This window comes from Miscanthus floridulus, chromosome 12, assembly GCF_019320115.1.
Source record: "Miscanthus floridulus cultivar M001 chromosome 12, ASM1932011v1, whole genome shotgun sequence".
In the NCBI taxonomy this organism is placed as follows: domain Eukaryota; kingdom Viridiplantae; phylum Streptophyta; class Magnoliopsida; order Poales; family Poaceae; genus Miscanthus; species Miscanthus floridulus.
Genome location: NC_089591.1, coordinates 24,246,446 through 24,256,854, shown reverse-complemented (window position 1 = coordinate 24,256,854; position 10,409 = coordinate 24,246,446). Strand labels below are relative to the sequence as shown.

The window sequence follows — 10,409 nt, the reverse complement described above, 5'->3', positions numbered from 1 at the left end:
CCCGGGTACCGTTGGTTTCCCCCTTGAACTCGAAGGCCGGATGCGCTCTCTCTTTACAGGGTTGCACACGGCGTACTATAAAGCTTGCCTGCTACTAATCTGTCGTTGGTTCTCATGCCCTTTATTAAGGCAAGAAGCTCCCTCACTTGCTCCATGTCAGCACTGTTCGGCATCTCTGACTAGCTCCTCCAACTCTCTAGGATGTGGTCGGCGTCGCAGCGGATGGCTGGGTGGCTCTGTTTTATGTAGAACCACCTAGGTGTTCCACCCATTCAATGATGTGTTCAGCGGCACGGTAAGGTACTCGGCCACCATCCCATCGCGTAGCTGAAGGTACACCCCTGCCGACCACTTTGGAACCACCGTCGCCTCTCGTTTTCAAGCCAAAACAGGTAACAGAAGAGGTTGAAATGTGGGAGGATTCAGAGATATGCCTCACATAAATGGATGAAGATTGAAATATGCAGAATGGTATTGGGATGGAGGTTGCACAAACTAACTACCCAAAGCTCCAATAGATCCCTAGGAACGAATGAATAGGAAATCCTAACCCACGCCTAGAAATAATCCTCGAATACCACCACTTCATTGGTATGAGGTGTTGGGAAGGACTCACCAAGGGCTGGCTGCCATCCGACGGTGGCACTGATCAGGAAGAACGCTAGCCTCCGCCAATCTATTAAGCTCTACCTCTCCCATTCGTGATGGCACCCACTCTTTGTCCCACCGGGCGCCGGCGCTCGCCTTCTTGGGGCTTGTTTTCTTTGATTTGGCTGCTCCTTTCTTCGGCGCCATCTCTCTGATGTGATTGGTGTTTGGCGGTGGAAGCAAATGTGGAAGTGAATCTGGCAACGCGAGGATTGAGGGTGAAGACGAAATGGCTAGAATGGCAAAGGTATGACCGTGGGATGCGGCGACATAGTTATAAAGCACTTTCCCCACCTTCCCGCATTTGAGGGTTTTTGGGAAACCATGCCCACAATTTGCGCTCCTCTGAATTCTCCGACGCGGATTAATGGGCCGCAGCCTTGGCTTTCGTGTAACTGCAGCCCATGTAGCTCATTTATCGCCGCTGTTAGTTATTACTCACTGAATTATCGCCACCTTCTTCACCAATTATTGAGGCTCAGTTGCGGTTACTATATAGCCATTACCCTGATTTTTTCTCCTTGGTGGAGTTTTTCAGATATCTCCATACGCGACTCGGGGGCTGGCTACCTGCTCGATCGGTCTTTTTAATAATTTTCTGTTTCTGACCTTGGCACCACGTGACTGCATCACCTACTATCAAGCTCGGGGACTAAGTGGGCACACTTCACATTGCAGCGAATGTGCTCTCTCTCATTTCAGGGCTGCGCTCGAGGACTGGCTGCCTGCTCGGCTGGTCTTTTGCTATTCTTCTACTTTGGACCCTGGCACCATATGACTACGTCATCTGCTAGTCAGGCTCAGGGACTAAGTGGGCACACTTCACCTCGCAGTGAATGTGCTTGCCTTATTCTGGAAGACTCCGCGCCTCTCGAAGCTAAGGAAGATTATCTCCTTTTCTCGTGGACGGACTCTACAGTGGGCACACTTCATCCACTACGAAGAAATTTTTGATTCTGAACTTGAGCTCCTTACACCCTTATGGCAAGCCATGCTTGGGTTATGCTGCTCGCCTACAGTTCGTGCTGCTCAGAAATAGTACACGCTGCTTGGCAACCGCTCACAACTGCTCGGCAACTCATCACGGTGGTCAGACCATGAGTTCGACTACTCGGCTTTGTTCGCACCTACTTGGACAAGCTCAAGACTGGCGTTACACAATAGGTACAAGGCACTCGGGAACTAGCTATGGGGGGTATGACCCTAGATGCCCATGGCAGACCACATGGGCTGCGCCCTCAGGGGCGGCCTAGCCCACAAGACGAAGCCTTGTGAGGCACGACTCTGGTCGACGCCTTCCGCAAGACATTTGGAAAATATCCCAAAGATACTACGAGATCTATTAGGATATGTATGATCCCAAGATTCCTGTAATCAGTTATTACTTTCCGGTTATCTCTCAGATCTAACTGACTTGTAACCCTGCTCCTTGGACTATATAAGGTGGGTAGGGACCCCCTCCAAACACATGCAATATCAGACGATATCTAATACAAACCAACAAACCATAGGAGTAGGGTATTGCGTCATACTGATAGGCCTGAACCTGTCTAACTCATGTGTCTCTGTTGCCTTCTTGTTCTTGATCTCACGCTCCTCTACCGATCAATCTACCTTCATGGGATGCCCCTCGAAGGACTGCCGACGATATTCTATCGACACACATGAAGATGTGAGTGCTCATCACCAACACTTCTTGGAGATTTGTAGCAATTTCACCATCAAAGGAGTGACCAGAGATGCCATACTACTTCGCCTCTTCCCATTATCACTTTTGGAGAAGGCTGAAGTAGTGGTTATACGCCAACAAAGATAGAAATAATACATGGGATAATTGCTCCACTGCCTTCCTAGCCAAGTTCTTTCCCACAAGCAAGACCAATGCTCTACGTGGAAGAATTTCAAGTTTTTAGCAGCAACACGATGAATCTATCCCTGAGGCATGGGAACGCTTTCAAGATTACATATCAGAATGTCAACAACATGGGATGGAGAATTGGCTACTCATGCAGACTTTCTACCATGGGTTAACCAATAGTACCCATGAGACTATGTATGTTGCTGCTGGGGGTGCATTCCTGTCACTTACACTCCTAGCTACAACAACTCTCGTGGAGAAGATGGCCTCCAATCAATGCTAGGAATGAAGAACATGTTCAGACCCTGCAAGAGAGGTGGAGGTATGCATCAACTCAAGGAGGTGGACATGCTGATGAAGAAGCTCAAACACCGAGCTAATGAGAAGTAAGAAGCCTTGCACATTCATGATTCTTGCATGACATACGAAGTGTGTGAAAACACTAGGCATTCAGGGAACAACTGTCCTAAAACCCAAGAGGATGTGAACTTTGTCGACAACAACTACTTTTGTCCTCAATAGAATCAAGGATGGAACCAGCAACAGAGGTCCAACTACCAAGGTAATTATCATGGTAGCCCTCAAGGTAATAATTATAATAATTTCAATCAACCACCCTTGAGAGAATTAATTTCTAGCCAAGCTAGATTAATTGAGGGTTTATCTAAGAAGCTAGCTCCCAATGATAACATTTTAGAAAACAAAAATAATATAATGGATAGGTTTGCTTATGTCATTAAGAATCAGCATAGCTTTAATAAAATGATAGAATCACAAATAGCTCAGCTGGCAGCTGCTGTTCCTCCGACCGACAACTAGTAAGATTCCTAGGGCAGCCAAAAGATCTAGAAACTGCAAATCTTGTCGATATTCACAATGTAGCTTACTACTACATGGTGCCATCGATGGGAAGGTGGATAGATTATTCCCTACATAACAAGAAAGGTGACCCTAGGAGACCTGTCATCCCTATCACCATTGGACATCACTTTTCCAAGAAGTTATCTAGTGACTTTAGAGCAAGTGTCAACATCATGCCTAAGGTAATCTATGAGAAAATTTTAGGAGAACCTTTGTTGTACACAAATATGCATTTGCAGCTTGCAGATCAGTCACTCTGCTACCGCAAGGGAGTTCTTAAAGATGCCATCATATGAGTGGGACAATCATATGTTCCCAAAGTTTTTGTGGTTTTGGAAATAGGTGGAGATGAAAGGGCACCCACCATCTTGGGTCGACCCTTCCTAAGCACCGCAAAAGCCATCATCTATGTGAATAGTGCCAAGATCTGCTTCACGATCAAGGATAAGAAGGAGAAGTTCTCTTTCAAGAACCACATTTTGCAATCTTCTAGTCATCCACAAAAGGAGTACCTGCCCGAAGACACAACAGTGACCAAGAAGAAGAACAACCGGAGAAGGAGGAAGAACAAGACTAGGCAGTGACAAGAAGAACCAGTCAACATGATCAACACACTCCAATCACAATACGACCAACTCCTCGCTTCACCATTCCTTGCCAAGAAGGATGATCCAGGCGTACCAACGATCGAGTGTACCATTGGACAAAGAATCTTTCACAAGACCTTCTATGACATTAGATATGGACAGCAATTGCTGATGGTAGACCAATCAATCAGATTTCTGGAAGGAATAGCAAAAGATGTTATGGTAAGAATACATGACCAGTTTGCCCCTGCCGACTTTATGGTTTTAGACATGGGAGAAAAAGACGATGATACACCCATCATCTTGGGAAGACTGTTCCTCAACACTACCAATGCAATCATCTACATCAGATCTAGACAAGTCCACTTCCAATTCCCTAGAGAAAAGGTACGTTGTTATTTCAATAGTTATACCACTTATGAACAGTCGAAGAAGAGCTGCTCTAGGAGGAGACGTCGATCATCCCAATGCCAAAGGAATCAAGCCCCAAAGAATGGATGGGAGGAAGATGAAGAGCATGAGGAGCCTGTGAAAGATGAACCTACTCTGCCTAAGTCAAATCCACATACCAAACAGGTATGGGAAGAAAAGGTGATATCTTCATTAGAATCACCATAGCAAGAGTTGAAACCATCAAGGTCTCCATCTTCGAGACTGGATGATGCACCCGAAGAATAGAGGACTTTTCTCTAGTCAAGTCCCATCAGAGAACTTAAAAATCCAAACCCTCACCGGGAGGTAACATCGGTAGTTATCAATATTTACTTTCTAATGTTCCAAAATCATTTTTCATTTTAGCATATCTACTTTTCTGTATTAGCATTGAATTTAGAAAAGAAAATAAAAATCTTACTATTGCATCATAAATCCTAAAGCCCCATGTGAGTAATTTTACAGTGTATAAAAACCTGTAGGAATATTCAATGTGGTGGCATAAAAAATAGAAATAACATATATACACATTTCTTGCATGCATATAAAAATGGAAAATCCAAAAAGATATTAGAAAGACATCCTATTAAAAATCTAACAAAACAGAAATATTTCTTAACCGCAAGAACAACTAATCTCCTGGACGGCTAACCGCTAACCCTTTATCCTAATCCGTTCCACAAGTTTTGGAATTCTTGTTGGTATTTTGCTAGATGATGCACCAAGATCAAGAGCAAATTCACCCAATTGTCTTCATCTCATTCCATCTCGAGACTGAGAGGAACAGTCCGCTAGCTAATATGCTCTGAAAAGGATCATTCAACTTCAACATTCGACCGTGCCAACATCCAGCTTGGGGGAAAGCCATCCCCATGTACCTAGCTAAGTATTTCTTTCCCTTTTGTTCTATTATTTCTAAGTCCTAAATAGATGAATAACAAACTAAAAGCAAAATAAAAAAAATATCTTTGTCTTTTATATAATAGTAAGGTGTGATCTTAAAAATGAAAACAAAATAAAAAGTGTGTGTCTAGTTTTCTGTTTTTAAGAGCTAAATAAATAAATAGACTTTGGGGATAATCTCTTACAATGGAAATGATAAATAATTTATCTATCATAATTCCTTTCAAGTACCTAGTTTTTATTCTTGAATTCTCCTGAGTTTTGGATACGATTGTTTTGATATAAGAATTTACTCTGAACTTGAAACTCGTGGGTAGCATTGTTTGATCTAAGTCTACGTAATTGACAGATATGATATAAGAAGGTCTGAGCTGCTGTTTACCTTGTTCCAAGTGATACTAAAGTTCTAGAGATTTATCTTTTAAAAAATAGGAAAATACTACATGATGAGCTCCTATATGATAAAACTTGAATTCATACCGAAAGCCATACATGATATTTAGATTAGGAAAATTTTTACATATATGCTGCTTGTTTTGCATTGAGTTTAGTCAAGCTTTGTTGACCCTTATGAGAGGTTTGTTAAGCTCTTAAAATCAAGATCACATAGACACCACCCAAATATGCACTACTCCTACACTGGGGGTAGGCGCAACAACATGCCATTCCATCTAGTCCACCCAAAAATGTTTTATTCCTACACAGGGAGAAACCATCAAAAAATATTCTCGATAGGATATCCAATAAATAAATGCTCCAAGTTCTTGTTGCTATCTCTCAAAAGTTTTGTTGCAAAAAAGAGACATGGGGCTATGCAAAAGTTATTCATAAAAAAGAAAGAAAAAAAGTGAAAAAGAAAAAAGAGACAAGAAAAAATGGACAAGTGTCCGAGATATTGAAAACAATGGGTACTCAGATGGTCACCTAAAAAAGAAAAGATGAATAAGATAGCCCATGTTTTCTTGCAAAGTTATTTCCAAGCTTCAAAAGAGAGATATGTTTTCAAGGAGCACAGTAGAATTAGGTTAGGCACCATATATATCTACCATATATCCACACACATGCACATCTTGATTTGATTGTATGACCCAACTCTCTTTGGATCTGAGGTTTGACTTTACAATATATGTATTACAAGTATGCTCTTTCATGCTTTTTTCCACTCCTATGAGCTCCACATAAGCTTTAGTTGTAGGAAGAAAGAAAGGCATAACATTACTATTACCTTGGTGAGGATCCGCAAATAATACATATATTGAGAGACTTGAGAGTGTCATACAAAAGAAGCTTTGAGTTTTATTTTGAAAAACTATAAAAACTCCTAGAATAATGGTTGAACAAAGAACTTGAGATATAGTGTTTGACTTGATCGTTCTATCTTTCAATTGCTCAAGACCGAAGTGAAGGCTGAGAAGCCCCATGGTTGAAGGTAATATGGGTGAGTTTGAAAGTTAAATCGGTTCATTCTAATCCGAAGGAGAATTCTTGTTTGAACGCATGTGTACTTTTGAGGAGTGAAAGCATTGAAGCAACTCCTGATCCATTTACTTAGTTTAGCAAAGATTAAGTTTGGGAGAGTTTGTTGACGGTAGTTACCAACCATTATAAACCATCAATATAACATGCATAAGGGCATAAATATAATCACCAATGAAAGTCTAGGGGTTTAAACTAACAAATTCCATGAGTTTTGGTGAATCTGTATTTTCTACAGGGTTTATCCAAAAAATTGTCAAGGTGGACCTACATGTTGGAATTAAATGCCCTTATCCACAGCGAAACGAACACCAAAAGACTCTATAAGACTCAAGAGGACTCCACACCGAGGTAGAGCCCACCTATAGGCCAGCCCAGCCCCCTAGGCCCACATGTCAGCCCCTCCTTCGAATGTCAGTTTCTCCACCGCCTCCAATGTTGCATCTATGCCGTCCTTCAAGTCGGTTTGATCCAAGGCCTCACGATGGATGCTCTAGCCTATATATACCAGCCTCTGCCACCCCCCAGAGTCAATAAGTCATTTGAGAAGACAGAAACCATAATCATCCTCAGACCTCCATCAATTCTAGGGCATAGCTAGTTAGGCTAGGTCTAGAGGGAGGTGAGTAGGCTTCGCTTGGATTCCCGATCGTCTTAAGAGCGTGGTTTGGTATAATCCTTGTACCCCCTCTCTTTTGTATCTCCATTACTTTTATATGCTAGCTACAATTGTTATGACAATATTAGTATTCATCTTATTTATGTTCTTCGTTATAATGTTCAGGGTTTACTTTGATTATATGCTTAGTATAGTTGGATTATCATCATGTTCATACATAATTTCGTATAGCGCTCACTCTAAGGTACCATGGGTGAGTGGTCGACATTGTGTAAGCGTGGTGCTTATACATTATTTACCTGTGGATACACCATATATTCCAGGTCAGGTGGTAGATCGCGAATATGACACACCCGTTAAATCCTTTGTAGTCCACTCCCCGAATATAGACTTGCAAGTAGGATGCGGTTACGATAGAAGACAAACTATGTTCTTAACTTAGTAATATCCCTTATATGTAGATATAAAGATGATCTTAGCAATGACTACTAGGTATAATTGCACTAATCAATGTATGCTTTGACTTGTAACTAAGAATGACTTAAGAATTATTTCTCTAATATTCTACCTATCCATGCTAATGCCACTGGAAGTAGTACTCTAAGTGATTTATCATTATCATTGATCAATACTTATCATATATATCTTATCCTATGACTTACTCCTGTTATGAGTAGAATATTGGTTATGGTTTACTTCTCCATCAATAGTTTAAGTTATCAATACATGTCCGTGCCAGACCTTTCCTATGGTAAAAATATAAATAACGCTACCTGGAATACTCTCGGGTGAAGTTCTACAATGGTATATTATCTGTGTGCTCGCAGATTTCCTTTTCATATCTATATATTCTTTCTAGTCACATGAAATGATAAGAATTACTTAGTATCACTCTTGTAGTAATGCTAGGTAAAACCAAGCATCTTTGGCACCGTCATTAGGGATGACAACCTAGTATAAGTAATGCTAAGAGATGTAAGTATATAATAGGTGGCTACTTAAAAGAAGTGACAAGTTAATAAATACCAATACTTGCTATAAAGAACGCATCACCGCAAATCCCCGTTGCCCGATAAACCCTATAGCAGCAGCCGCCGTCGTCACTGCCCTTCAGACGTCCTTTGCTGCCAAGCTAGTGTTGGTAGATCATGTTCACGCCTCCCCCTGCTGCTTGTTCTTGCAGCCCCTTCATGCCCTCTGTGAGTGGCGCCGCAAGGCCACAGATTTCTTCTCCACATCCAATAAGTTTGTTTGGTAGTGACATATTGTTGTTTGGTGTAAATCACTCGTTAATCAAGTAGAGCTACAACCGCCAAAGTGGGCTGTGGCCCCTTGTGACTTTAAAAAAAACACGCTCATGACTCTCTAGACTCCCCAGAGGTGATGGCGATGGTGTCGAGACCCATCAAATTTCATATGTCCATGAATTTTATTCGAGTTAACGTTCCTCATGTAAATGATCCTAGAGACTTATGATGTAATTGATCCTCCCCAGAACTAACAAAGAGCAAACTCTATTTCAAAAAAAAAGGACTGCTAGCACTACGATGGCAGAGATAGGTGCATATATACACAACTATTTGTATAGCATAAATATCTTATTTTGTTTGAGAACAAGCAGCAGCCATAGGTGCTACTAGTACAAGCAGCAGCTGTAGAACTAAGCATTTGGCTACAACCATCAAAAGAATGTTTAAGAATTTCCTAGAACATAAAATTTAAGAAGCCACAATTGTTTATGCAAAGAATTGGGGTCTCAGGAGCGTGGACTCCAGTGTCCTCACACTTGTTTCTAGCTCTCTTGTGCCATTGCTACAAACAGGCTGCAGGGACACAAGTTCACAGTTCATTAAAAGGCAAATAAGGACACAAAATCAATAAGAGGGACAAAAAGATAAAAATACATAATTCAGATTCAAAAAGAAATACAACCCAATGTCCAATGGTTGGAAGTAATTAGCACATACCACCAGGTTACATATTAAGCAGTAGTATAATCCTTAGACAGAAATACATGATGCATGGTGATAATCCTTGGACAGTGCCAAACATTTTATGGAGTTAACGTTGTTCCCGTTACATCACACCGGCAATTCCCTAGTGGACTAGGAAATCACAACATCATCATGCCAAAGCAATTTGACGAAATGATTACATGAAGTAGGAATATTCGTAAAAAAACAGTGGCGGAGCTCACAACAAATCATAGGGGTAGAGGGGGCGTGCATTTTGTCTGATACAAATCAACATGTACAGTCATAATTTCACTAGATATAATACAACATCCTAATCGATTCAGCATTTAGAAATTGGGAAACTCAGAAGCAAATAAAAAAATAACTACAAAACAAGCAAACTAAATTAGCACTGACGGACTCAAAACAAGCAAACTAAATTAGCAGTCGCGGACTCACCAGGATGGATCCTATTGGCTCATTGGCTGATAGGGGATTTCAGATTGCACTGGAGAGGAGCAGCTGACTAGCGGAGAGATCCAAGCCTGACAACCACCGACGACGCCGACGCTAACGCGGCACGGCCGTGTGGGCACGTAGATGCGGAAACGCAGGCACACGGCCGGTGGCTCTTGACTCCAGAGGATGGACGAGGCCGTCGAGCGGACCGGCCGTAGGTGTAGGGCGGCGGCCGGTGGGGGCGACGCGACGGCCGATTCAACGTGTGGTGTAGGCCCCACCGCTGTATCGGAAGGGGAAGGCCGGCCAAGACACAAGAGACAAGCAGGTTTTGATGAGGTGAAGATGGGCCGGCCCGTTTTGCTGGTTACTCCAATCACTTACGGATGCGTGCACGATTTAGTACCACCTAACTAACTCAACCACGAGTAGCACAACTTAAAGCTTTGCGTCCCCAATGATCTATCGAAATTCCATGATGATTTACCTTGACACGCTTTTGGGCTAATTTGGCTCGGTCAGGCTTCCTTTGGGTTGAGCCTAACTGTGCTATTGGTCTTTTTTTTCTAAGGCTTGGTTTTATTTTACAAACTGCTATTTTTTACAATCTC

General features: G+C 42.0%; 1 non-coding gene across 1 annotated transcript; it reads right to left on the bottom strand.

The window, feature by feature from the left end:
- Positions 1 to 2,529: 2,529 nt before the first annotated feature.
- On the bottom strand, positions 2,530 to 2,638 carry LOC136498697 (small nucleolar RNA R71). The gene has a single exon (XR_010769706.1). It is a non-coding gene; the product is annotated as a small nucleolar RNA R71 (small nucleolar RNA).
- Between the last annotated feature and the right edge of the window lie 7,771 nt (positions 2,639 to 10,409).